Genomic DNA, 13204 nt, shown 5'->3' on the forward strand with positions numbered 1-13204 from the left:
TAAATGTCCATCATTATGGAACTTTGTTAAAAATATCAAAATCACAGTGAATATGTACTGATGAGACAATCTCTGAGATTACTATTAAGTGGTTAAAAAAAAAAAAAAGCAAAACATTATGTATGTATTATATATTACCATCTGTGTTGAATACTATATCTGGGGGGCTCCATCTTCTCCTGTACCATCAATAAAGTACACTGGACCCAAGAAAAAAAAAATACTATACTTAGAACAATACATAAGAAACTAAAAAAAAGTGGTAACTGGTTGGCTCTAGGCTGGGAACCTGGGTAACAGGGGGATAAAGAAGTGAGGGGAACCCTCACTTTTCCCATTGCATACCTTTTTGTACCTTATGAATTTTGTGTAAAATGTTCACATTACCTAGTCAAATAAATGAGTTTTAAAAATATAAACAAAACGGCGGGGCGTTGTGGCTCACGTCTGTAATCCCACCACTTTGGGAGGCCAAGGAGGGCGGATCACAAGGTCAGGAGATTGAGACCATTCTGGATCACGTGGTGAAACCCCATCTCTACTAAAAATACAAAAAATTAGTTGGGCGTGGTGGCAGGCGCCTGTAGTCCCAGCTACTCGGGAGGCTGAGGCAGGAGAATGGCATGGACTCAGGAGGCAGAGCTTGCAGTGAGCTGAGATCACGCCACTGCACTCCAGCCTGGGCGACAGAGCAAGACTCTGTCTCGAAAAAAAAAAAATTATATATATATATACACACACACACACACACACACAAAATTTATTTTAAGATCTAGTTATTTCCTTAGATTACTAAATCTGTAATAAAATAAGTTTGCTTTCGATATTCTTTTTTCACCTCTCTCAAGCACAGCCTCTCTACCAGTGAGTCAGTAAATTCACACAATATCCTGCTTATTCCTTCTTCTATGCTTTAAAGTTGTTTTTCTCATGGGAATTTCCCTCTCTTCTTATTAACTCAAATGTAGCGTAGCATACTGCAGTACTTCTCAAACAACAGTGTTTTTAGGAAACACCTAGAAAGTATATTTAAGATGCAGGTCTCAATGTCAAACACACATCCAAACAGTACACATGATTCTCATTTGGTAGGCCTATGATGGAGACCAGGGATTTGGAGTTTTCTATCAGGCACACTTAGATGATCATGATACAAATGGTCTAAGGACCATACTAAGAAATATACTGCATTATAAAAATACTGATTCTAAAGAGGTCAAGGTTTCAGTACCTGTTCTGACCATTAATAATAGGATGGCTGGGTGCAGTGGCTCACACCTGTAATCCCAGCACTTTGGGAGCCCGAGGTGGGCGGGTCTCCTGAGGTCAGGGGTTCAGCAACAACCTGGCCAATATGGTGAAACCCCGTCTCTACTAAAAATACAAAAATGAGCTGGGCGTGGTTGCATGCCTCTAGTCCCAGCTACTCGGGAGGCTGAGGCAGGAGAATTGCTTGAACCCAGGAGGCAAAGGTTGCAGTGAACTGAGATCATGCCACTGCACTCCAGCCTGGGCTACAGAGTGAGACTTCATCTCAAATAAATAAATAAATAAATAAATAAATAAATAAATAGTATTAATAGGATGACCATGGACAAGTTTCTTCCCACCTCTATTCATCCATCCCCTTTTATCTGTAAAATGGGAGTGAAAATGATCCTCTCATGTAATTTTGTATGAAAACTATATTAGAAACTAAAACCGCATCAGAAACTAAAAATTGGTATTATTCATTTAAAAAATAACAAATATATATTACCATAAATAACATACTTTAATGAAAATTAACATACCAAAATTTAAAAATAGAACAAGAGTGGTACTACCTTCTATTTTTACAAATCTTTTTAAAATCCACTGGTCCTCCTGCATTTTGAATGGGATCTGTTACTCAGGCATGGCTGTGCAACATCATTCATTGGTAATATGGAAAATACTGGTTCACAGAGTTATACAGTTCTTCCAAATTTAGATTCTAATACATAATCCAAAATTACATGTATCTCGACCAATTAGATCAGAAAATATAACTACTGGAAAGCTGTCAAACTCATGGTAATAGATATAAGTTTTGTTCAACAACCTCATTTCTTTTTTTCTCTCTCTTTTTTAAGAAACCCAGGATGGAGTCCAGTGGTGCAATCTCAGCTTTCTGTAGCCTTCACTCCCAGAGCTCAGGTGATTCTCCTGCCTCAGCCTCCCAAGTAGCTGGCATTACAGGCATGCGCCACCATGCCCAGCTAATTTTGGGGTTTTTTGTTTGTTTTGTTTTTTTTTGGCTGGAGAGCAATGGCTCCATCTCGGCTCACTGCAACCTCTGCCACCCGAGTTCTCCCTGCCTCAGCCTCCCAAGTAGCTGGGACCACAGGTGCACCACCACACCTGGCTCATTTTTGTATTTTCAGTAGAGATGGAGTTTCGCCATGTTGGTCAGGCTGGTCTCGAACTCCTGACCTCAGGTGATCTTCCCACCTCAGTCTCCCAAAGTGCTGGGATTACAGGCGTGAGCACACACAAGGACAGACTCGTAACACATGAAACAATGAATTATATATGATGAAAGTTAAAATAAGCTAATATACACTAGAGAATCTAATTCCTGTAGTAGGGAAAAAATGGACATTAAAATTGGTAGAGTAATATCATCTATGCAAATAGCACATAATCTGGTCCTATATTATTTTCCAAGAGTGTCTTTCTAAAGTAGTAAAAATCACACTAAAGCCCCTAGTTGTTAGAACACCTTCACTACCAGATATAATATATACATATTATCCATAAATATTTTATTATGTATCTCTAAAATATAAGGACTTAAAATAAATTATCACATAAAAATATTGAAATTAATTCCTTATTATCATCACATCTTCAGCTGAAATACAGTTATGCAAACATGCAGAGGTACTATCCTGTTTGCCACTTCTGATTCTGAAGTGTGATGGAAACGACATGAATCTCTGGCACCCTCTGGTGTTTAAGCACAATACAGCTTCCCATATTCGCCCCAGCTATACTGACAAGCAGAATAGAAAACAGAATCTTCTTAGCAGAAAAAGTCACAAATGAATCCCCCCAAAAAGTGTAAGTTAACAAAATAGTTTCGAAAAACTATGAAAATATCATTCTATATTATTAAATGTCATACAGTTTGGTCAAGATAAGAGCTAACACTATTCACTACTATTTCTTCTTCTTTAACAAAAGAGCCAACATCGAGGGTCTATTATCAGTTCCATTTAAAAAGTAACTGAAGTAGGTCCAGGCACAGTGGCTCACGCCTGTAATCCCAGCACTTTGGGAGGCCGAGGCAGGTGGATCACGAGGTCAGGAGATCAAGACCATCCTGGTTAACACTATGAAACTCCGTCTCTACTAAAAAAATATATAAAAAACTAGCCGGGCGTGGTGACGAGCGCCTGTAGTCCCAGCTATTTAGGAGGCTGAGGCAGAATGGCCTGAACCCAGGAGGCGGAGCTTGCAGTGAGCGGAGATCATGCCACTGCACTCCAGCCTGGTAGACAGAGTGAGACTCCATCTCAAAAACAATAAATAAATAACTGAAGTGATAGTAAGTATCCATGGAAGCAAAATTAAATTTTTTTAAAAATCACTATGAAAAGATATATATAAAGCCATGTGTGATTGTGAATTACTAGAAAGTACTGTACAAAAATGAAAAGTGCATCTTTGTACAAAAATATCTAAGAAATAGCTGAGATTATAAATACTCCTTTTTCAAAATTCACCATTTCAACAAATATTTGAGTGATTATTATGAAACAGGCATTGTTCCAAACACTCGGTATACATACAGTGGTAAACAATCATTATTATAAGCTTTCACAGACAATTAAGAAGTGGGAAATACACGGAGGCAAGGGTAAACAAATGAATGAACAAAATAATTTTAGATAAGTACCTCAAGACAGCAGATACGACTGTGGAAGCTACTTTATATTGGTTGGTCAAGCAAAATTTACCTCTCTAAGGAGGTAGATTTGAAACATGAAAGACCATGTCATATGAAGACCAAGGGACAGCTTTCAGTGCATACCACACAGAAAACTGTACAGTGGATTTTATCAAAATCTCATGTACCCCATTAATATATACCTATGTACCCCCAAAACTTAAACATTAAAAACATTAAAGAAAATAATAAATAAATAAAACTGTACAGTGGGACCATGACTAGTGTGTCTGAAGAACAGAAAGGAGGTAAACAAGGAGCACGGATCCCCAACACCACAGACTGTGATCCTTGCAATTCAGTTTCTCTGAATATGAAAGACAACTTGCTTATGCAATGGCTTTTCAGTTTTTCTGTTACCTACAACCTTACCAATTCTAACAAATATTAAATTTTTTAAAAATTTCAGATGGGAATCTTCTATATCATAAAAAGAAAAATGTTTAAGCCAATTCTCGGCCCCCACGACCCAAATTAACCTAATCACACAATTCGATACAAACTTCATGGAACTGCCACGCTGACTCTAAAATTCATGCACAAGAGAAAAACAACGAGTAAAATTAAAATACCTTCGATAAAAAGGAATATACAAAAAGGACTTATTTTAACTATGGGCTAGAAAAATAAATAAAGATGTTATAACAATCGAAAGTAACATCAAAATAAAACAAGTATTTGGGAGGCCGAGGCAGGTGGATCACCTGAGGTCGGGAGTTTGAGACCAGCCTGGCCAATATGGCAAAACCCCTTCTCTACTAAAAATACAAAAATAAGCTGAGCGTGGTGGCGCGCACCTGTAGTTCCAGCTACATGAGAAGCTGAGGCACGAGAATCGCTTGAATCCGGCAGGTGTAGGTTGTGGTGAGCTGAGATCGTGCCACAGCCTGGGCAACAGAGTGAAACTGTATCTCAAAAAATAAAACGGAGTTGAAACTGTATCTCAAAAAATTTCTCAAAAAATAAAATAAAACAAAAACATATTACTAAAATGAAATTTGCCCTTTTATGGCCGGGCGCGGTGGCTCACGCCTGTAATCCCACACTTTGGGAGGCCGAGGCGGGTAGATCACAAGGTCAGGAGATCGAGACCATGGTGAAACCCCGTCTCTACTAAAAAATAGAAAAAAATTAGCCGGGCGCAGTGGCGGGCGCCTGTAGTCCCAGCTACTCGGGAGGCTGAGGTAGGAGAATGGCGTGAACCCGGGAGGCGGAGCTTGCAGTGAGCCGAGATTGCGCCACTGCACTCCAGCCTGGGCGACAGAGCGAGACTCCGTCTCAAAATAAATAAATAAATAAATAAAAATAAATGGGAATTTACTATAAGATAAAGGTGGCATTACAAATAAGAAAGGTAAAGATGATGAACTCTTTACTGTTGCTGAGATAATTCATTTGAGGAAAATTTAATCTCTGCCTCACACATTTACAAAAACAAAATCAAGAATTATTGAAGATGTAAAGGTAAATATCTATATTTGAGGAAAGTGCATACAGATATCTTAGAAGAAGATACAGAAGCACATCATTCTGGGCTCATAATACGAAAGGATACATTAGAATTCAAAAGCCATAAAGAGACTGCTAAACTTTATACTGTAATTTAAAATTTCCATATATGAAACACTAAAAACAAATTTCCAAGTTAAACAAAAAACTAGGAGAAAAATACTTACAATATACACATCAAAGAATTACTACTGTCCAGCATATGTACATAAGCCTGGAAAGCAATAAGTAGTCAACAGATAAATAAGCAAAAGTAACAAGTCAGAAATTTCCCAAAGAAAATACTAACAGTGACATTTGTGCTTCAGGCAGTAAGTGGACTAGATTTACTGAGGAGCAATTACACAGCATAAGACATTTTCATTCCATTGTTTGGTTCACAGGACCTGTCAAAAAAAGGTGTCAGTATAAACAAGCAATGAGGCTGCGCGCGGTGGCTCACGCCTGTAATCCCAGCACTTTGGGAGGCCTAGGTGGGCGGATCATGAGGTCAGGAGATGGAAACCATCCTTGCCAACACGGTGAAACCCTGTCTCTACTAAAAATACAAAAAATTAGCCAGGCGTGGTGGCAGGCACCTGTAGTCCCAGCTACTCGGGAGGCTGAGGCAGGAGAATGGCGTGAACCCGGGAGGCGGAGCTTGCAGTGAGCCGAGATCGCGCCACTGCACTCCAGCCTGGACAACAGAGCAAGACTCCGTCTCAAAAATTAAAAAAAAAAAGTAAGCAATGAGCATAGCCTAAAGGAAGAATTGCCTCAAGGGCATATGACTGTGGCTAGCACTAGTTCTTGATTACAGCGGGAAAATCTGAGGCTACTGGGTAAGTCAGGTTCCCTGGAACAAGACTAAAGTGGTTCCAAGTCAATAGTAATCCTTGAATCTACTAGAAACAGTCACAAATCCTCTCTGGAAGAAAGCAAACTCAGTTTAGACCCTCAGGTTTAATCTGATTTACCTGTACAACAAAGTTTTAGATTTATTGACTACATTTTTTACTCCTAAAAGTCCTATTTGGTTCTTTTTCAAGTATTTGCAGTTATTTTTTAAAATAAATTGCTTCTTGCGCCATTTTGAGATTTTGTATTTTATTTTTAAATACTTTATACTAGTTTTTAACACTATTTCATCATCCTATGTTTGAAGTCACTGGAATTCCAAATGTATTAATGTTTCCCTGTAGCTTGACTCAAGGATACTTCCTTGCATGTGTATCTTTAAATGTGAACATATATTTTATATGAACACCCAAAAACAATGGACTAACATCTTCAAAGCAAAAAGACAAAACAGTCAACCTATAATTCTAATCTCAATCTTGACACTGTCTATATACGTAATCTAAAATCATCTAGAAATTATTAGAAATAGTAACAAGGCTGTTGGTATATGATTTTTTTAAGTCCTGAATTTCTCTATGCTAATAAAAGAAAAGGCAGTTACCAAAATATAATACCAACAAAAAAGATAAGGTATCTAGGAATAAACCTAACAGATAAATGCAACAAATCGTGCAGAATCTGTATAAATAAAATTATACTACTTTATTGAAAGATATTTAAAAGGGTATATATAATGAAGATATAAATCATGTTCAGAGAAGGATCCAAATTATAATAAATCAGCTGGAAGACAGTGTGCCTATGGACTCAGGACATGCCAATTCAAATTCTAACAGATTACTGGTGGAATTTAACAAGTTGATTGTTAAATATATAGGGAAGAGCAAAAGCTCAAGTAGAGCCAAGGAAATCAAGAGAGGGGAAAGGGAGTACGAAAGTGGAGGAAGAAAAGGAAATAAAAGAGAAGGAGAAGTAGGTAGAAAATATGCATTACCAAATATAAAACTTCTTTTGAAACTATAGTAAACTAACTGTATGCTATCGGAAATTTTTAAATTAGCCAATAAAAGAAAATAGAGATAAAAAATAACTTGATTAGAGGCATTTACAAAAAAGAAAGATAAAAAAAAGAGAAGACTCATATGTATATGACATAGGAGACATTACAGATCACTGAGGAAGGACAAATTGTTCAATAATGCTGCTGGAACGGGTGGTTTCCTATATGGGGAAAAGTGAATTAGGATCCCTAAACCTCCAAACCATAGGAAAAAACAAAAACCAAATTTTAACTCCTGAAGACAAAAAGATACTCAAATAGGCTGAGCATGATGGCTCACACCTGTAATCCCAGCACTCTGGGAGGATGAGGCAGGAGGATCACTTGAGGCTACCAGTTCGAGACCAGCCTGGACAACAAAGCAAGACCCCCATCTCTACAAAAAAATTTAAAAACTAGCCAACTGTTGTGGCGTGTACCTGTTGTCTTAGCTACCCTGGAGGCTTGTTTGAGCCCAGGAAATTGAGGTTGCAGTGAGGCATGATAGTGCCACTCAATGTACTCCAGCCTAGGTGACAGAGATCATTTCTCAAAAAAAAAAAAAAAAATTTAATATGAAACTTCAAACCTTTTAGAAGACAATATAGGAGACTATCTTTGTGATCTCCAGAAGGATCTCTTAAAGAAGGCATAAGTATTAATCATAAAAGAAACTGCCAAATTCAACAACTTTAAAATTAAGAATTTCTGCTCATCAAAATATACCGTAAAAGAAAGTAAATTGCAAAACACTAACTCTAGTAGATATTTGTAACATAAAAAAGTATAAGGAATTACAAAAGGACTTCTGCTTCTGTTACAGACCATTACTCATATCAGACAATTGTTTTGAGGACAAGAAACTAATAAAGCCAGAACAATTTTAAGTTTATTTGAAGGCATCAGAGAGCTGCCAAGGGAGCCAGGTCTTAAGGGACAACAGCCCTGAGAGAAGAGAACCTCACTGAAGTAACCCCAATTTTCTCCATGTTGTTTTTCCTCTGGGCACATGCTGATTCTTGATGTGGAACAAGACACTAAGAAGCCAGAGACAGCAGCTGCTAAGAGGCAGAAAAGCCAACAGAGCATTAGGCAATCTCATGAGGAGAGAGAGACAGGAAGTTGAGGTCCAAGGCTTCCAGAACTTGAGGGATGAATGGACCATGATCCTACAAATAAATGAGGCATTTACCAATTTTTTTCATACAGATCTGACACTTAATTAAATATTACCAAGTGCAGCAAAGAAACAGGATTAAAAAGGCAGATAATAGAAACAGAGTCACAGGTAACCCGGACATTGGAAATATTAAGCATTTGACTTTAAAATAACCACAAGTGGCAGGGTGTGGCGGCTCATGTCTATAATCCCAGTGCTTTGGAAGGCTGAGTCAGGAGGATCACTCAAGACCTGGAGTTCAAGACCGGCCCGGGAGACATAGCAAGACCCTACCTCTACAAAAACTAATAAAAAAAAAAGTTGGCTAGGCATGGTGGCATGTGCGTGTAGTCCCAGCTACTTGGGAGGCTGAGGCAGGAGCATCACTGGAGCCTAGGAGTTCAAGGCTGCAGTGAGCTATGATTGTGCCACTGTACTTCAACCTGGGCAAAAGAGCAAGACTGTCTCAAAAAAAAAAAAAAAAAAAAAAACAAAAAACAGAAAAATCACAACAACCAAAGAAAACGACACATGCACACAATAAAATAACTACAATTAACTGTTCAAGAATATAGAGGCAAAAATAGATAATTATACCATAGGACAATAATCCATCAAAAAAGAAATAATGGTCGTGGATTCTAGTAATACCACAATAGCTTGATCAATAACAATTACAAAATAACAGTTTTTAAAAGACAATCATTTGCGGACTTAATAAAAGCAGGCAGAAAACAGAGGTCAGTCAACCCTGGGATGATGGGAACAATAATGGGTAAAATTTGTGAGTTTATGTCTTTTGGTCTAAAAGTACTCCCTAGTCTATGCAGCCACATGACTAGTGGCTTGAGATGTCCCGATAACGGAGCTTCAAATACATAATATAAAAATCGACAGAACTAAAGGAAACACAAAGAAAAAAAAAAAATCAGAATTGGAGATTTTAATACCCACTCTAAATAAGTGATGGAAACAGTCTGAAAAATAAAACCAAAAAATAAAAGCCCAGGATATAGAAGATGTGAACACTGTCACCCACCTTCACCAAACTGATGTAGCCAACAAAAAACTACTTCCCCAAACTGAATAATATATCTTTTCTCCCAAGTGCTCACGAAATATTAATCAAAATTAGACACACTGAGGAGTCTCAATAAACTTAATAAAATTGAAATTATATGTTCAAGAATATGTTCTCTGATCACAAAACTACATTAGAAAACAAACAAAATATTCCAGAAAAGCACCAAATATTTGTACCAGTAAATTAAAAAAAGAAAACTATCTTGACATGAATGAAAAGCCAAAAAAAAAAAAAAAAAAAAAAAAAATCCTATTATCAGTTGGGTGCTAAATCAGTATTTAGGGAGAAATTGATAGGATTTTTTTTTGTTTTTATTGTTTTTATCTTGTAGCCTCAGCTTAAATGAGGAAATATATAATTTTAAATGCTTACATTAATAATAATAATAATAATAATAATAATGATGATAAATGCTTACATTAGAAAACAAGCCAGGCATGGTGACTCATGCCTATAATCCCAGCACTTTGGGAGGCCAAGGCGGGAGGACTGCTTGGGCCCAAGAGTTCAAGACCAGCATGGGCAACATAGTGAAACCTCATCGTTACAAAAAAAATAAAAATTAAAAAACTTAGCCGGGCATGGTGATGCGCACCTGTAGTCCCAGCTGTTCATGTGGCTGAGCCGGGAAGACGGCTTGAGCCCAGGAGTTTGAGGTGACAGTAGCCATGATTGTGCTACTGCACTCTAATCTGGGCAACAGAGTGAGACTCTGTCTCAACAACAACAAAATTAACAAAACTGATAAAAGCCTACTAATGAAAAGAGGGAGACTACATATTTTATAGACATTAAAAGGATGAAGAAATAAAATTAACAATTTCATGCCTGAAAAAGTCAACTACAAAAATAAAATCCTTGAAAAATGCATACACTAGACTACCATTAAAGCATCTATACACATTCCGAAGAAAAATATTAGGAACAATTTCTTGCTGATAAATCTGAAAATCAAGACGAAATGTACAAAAACTTTAAAAAAAATACAACTTCATGAAACTGGCATTAAGATGAAATAGAAAATCTAAATACCTCTCTATCTATCAATGAAAATGACTGCCGAAAAACATTCTCCCGAAGAAAACAACAGACCTATCTAGTTTCAATGGTAAATTCATTCATACATTTAAGGAAGAAATCATATCAATTCTACACAAAAGCTCAAAACAAAGGAGGGGGAAGGACTTTATTACTCATTTTTTTTAAGCTAATATAATCACAGATACCAAATCCTGGCAAACACACTGTAAGAACAAAAAACTATAGACCAAATCCCTCATGAATATCAACACAAAACCCTTACAACACATTAATCAATGCAGCAATAAATGAAAAGGCTAATACCCCAGGAATACAAGAACATTCAAAAATTTAAAAATCAGTGTAATTCACAATCCTAGAATAATAAGAAAAATCAATGGCCACCTTAAATAGATGCAGAAAAAGCTCACGACAAAAGCACTCAGTTTAAAAACAGGCAATATGAAGACTATGCTTTCGGGGATCATTTCTATAGTTCTTTACTAGAGAAGTTTCTCTGAACATGTAGAGCACTGTGTCTTAAAAAAAAAAAAAAATAGGCTGGGCACAGTGGCTCAGGCCTATAATCCCAGCACTTTGGGAGGACGAGGCAGGCAGATCACCTGAGGTCAGGAGTTTGAGACCAGCCTGACCAACATGGAGAAACCCCGTTGTCTCTACTAAAAATACAAAATTAGCTGCACATGGTGGCACATGCCTGTAATCCTAGCTACTCGGGGGGCTGAGACAGGAGAATCGCTTGAACCCAGGAGGTGGAGGTTGCGGTGAGCCCAAGAGCACGCCATTGCACTCCGGTCTGGGCAACAAGAGGAAAACTTCGTCTCAAAAAAAAAAAAAAAAAAAAAGGCAATAGGCTGGGCATGGTGGCTCATGCCTGTAATCCCCCGCACTTTGGGAGGCTGAGGTGGGAGGATCTCATGAGGCCAGGAGTTCAAGACCAGCCTGAGAAACATAGTGAAATCCCTGTCTCTACAAAACATGGAAATAAAAAAAAAAAATTACTTGGGCATGGTAATGTACACCTGTAGTCCTAGCTACTTGAAAGCCTGAGGCAGGTGGGTCGCTTAAGCTCAGGAGTCCCAGCCTAGGCAACAGAGCAAGACCTTGTTTCTTAAAATAAAACAAAAACAGGCCAGGCACAGTGGCTCACGCCTGTAATCCCAACACTTCGGGAGGCCGAGAAGGGCGGATCACGAGGTCAGGAGATCGAGACCATCCTGGCTAACATGGTGAAAACCCGTCTCTACTAAAAATACAAAAACAAAATTAGCCGAGTGTGGTGGCGGGTGCCTGTAGTTCCAGCTGCTCGGGAGGCTGAGGCGGCAGAATGGCGTGAACCCGGGAGGCGGAGCTTGCAGTGAGCCAAGATCCTGCCACTGAACTCCAGCCTGGCAGCCTAGGCAACAGAGCAAGACTCCGTCTCCAAATAAATAAATAAATACATAAACACACAAACAAACCAACAGTCAAAATATTTGAACAGATATTTCACAAAAGAAGTTGCATAAATGGGCAGTGAGGACATGCAACATGCAACATCATTAGTCACTAAGGAAATGCAAATTAAACTCACGATGAGCTACAACTACATACCAAACCAGAATGGCTAAAATTGGGGGGGCAGAGACAAAGTAAAACTGCAGTATGAATTGTTAGCAAGGATGTGAAGCAACTAGAACAAAATCTCATACTTTGTTGGTGAGAATGGAAAAATGGTATAACCATTTAGGAAAATAGTGTGATAGCTTCTCATAGAGTTAAACATATGCTTATATACCTACCATATGACTCAGCAATTCTGTTCGTATGTATTTATACAAAAGAAAATCTATGTCCATACAAAGATACAGACACAAGTGTTCCCAGCAAGCTTTATCATTACCAAAAACTATAAAAAACCCAAATATCCATCCACAGATAAAGTGAAAATTCAGTGCAAACAAAAGCAATATACCTCTATAATATTACTCAGCAATAAAAAATGCAACTATTGATACATACAACATGTTGTATATCTAACACATTATGCTAGCAAAAGAAGCCAGACACAAGAATATGAGCTGTATGATGTGTGAAAATTGATTATATGAATTGGGTCACCCATGTCATACCCAACTAAAACAGCGTAGAGAAGCCGCGGGGGAAAGCAAGCAGGGCACAAAACATTGCTCTAGAAATGTAATTCTCTGTGAGTCCAGCTGCTGAAACTGCCTGTTGTAACCTGAGACCAGTTTAATCTACAACTGCTGAGACAACTTGTTGCAACCCAGAACTATTTTTCCTGCCACTTTCACAGGTCAATCAGAGCTGACCAGCTTCCCAGAACCTTAACAGTGCCAATGAATTTTCTTGAAGAGCAATTCATGTCATGTCTCTTTTTTAACCTCCAGCCTTCTCTTTGTTCTTCAGACATACCAGAGACTATCTGGTCTGTGTGTATGCTTTGAACTGCAATTCTTTCTTCCCAAATAAAATGTTAAATTTAGAGATTCACTTCTACATTATTTTTTTTTTTTATTTTATTTTTTTTTTTGAGACGGAGGCTCGCTCTGTCGCCCA

The 13204-nt window shown here is 38.0% G+C and overlaps 1 protein-coding gene across 3 annotated transcripts in view; it reads right to left on the minus strand.

Annotated features, from left to right (window-relative positions):
* TAF4B (TATA-box binding protein associated factor 4b) overlaps positions 1–13204 on the minus strand; it is a 165369-nt gene that overhangs the window by 83911 nt on the left and 68254 nt on the right. The gene's annotated exons all lie outside the window — the stretch shown is intronic.

Source organism: Chlorocebus sabaeus, chromosome 18 (assembly GCF_047675955.1).
Source record: "Chlorocebus sabaeus isolate Y175 chromosome 18, mChlSab1.0.hap1, whole genome shotgun sequence".
In the NCBI taxonomy this organism is placed as follows: Eukaryota; Metazoa; Chordata; class Mammalia; order Primates; family Cercopithecidae; genus Chlorocebus; species Chlorocebus sabaeus.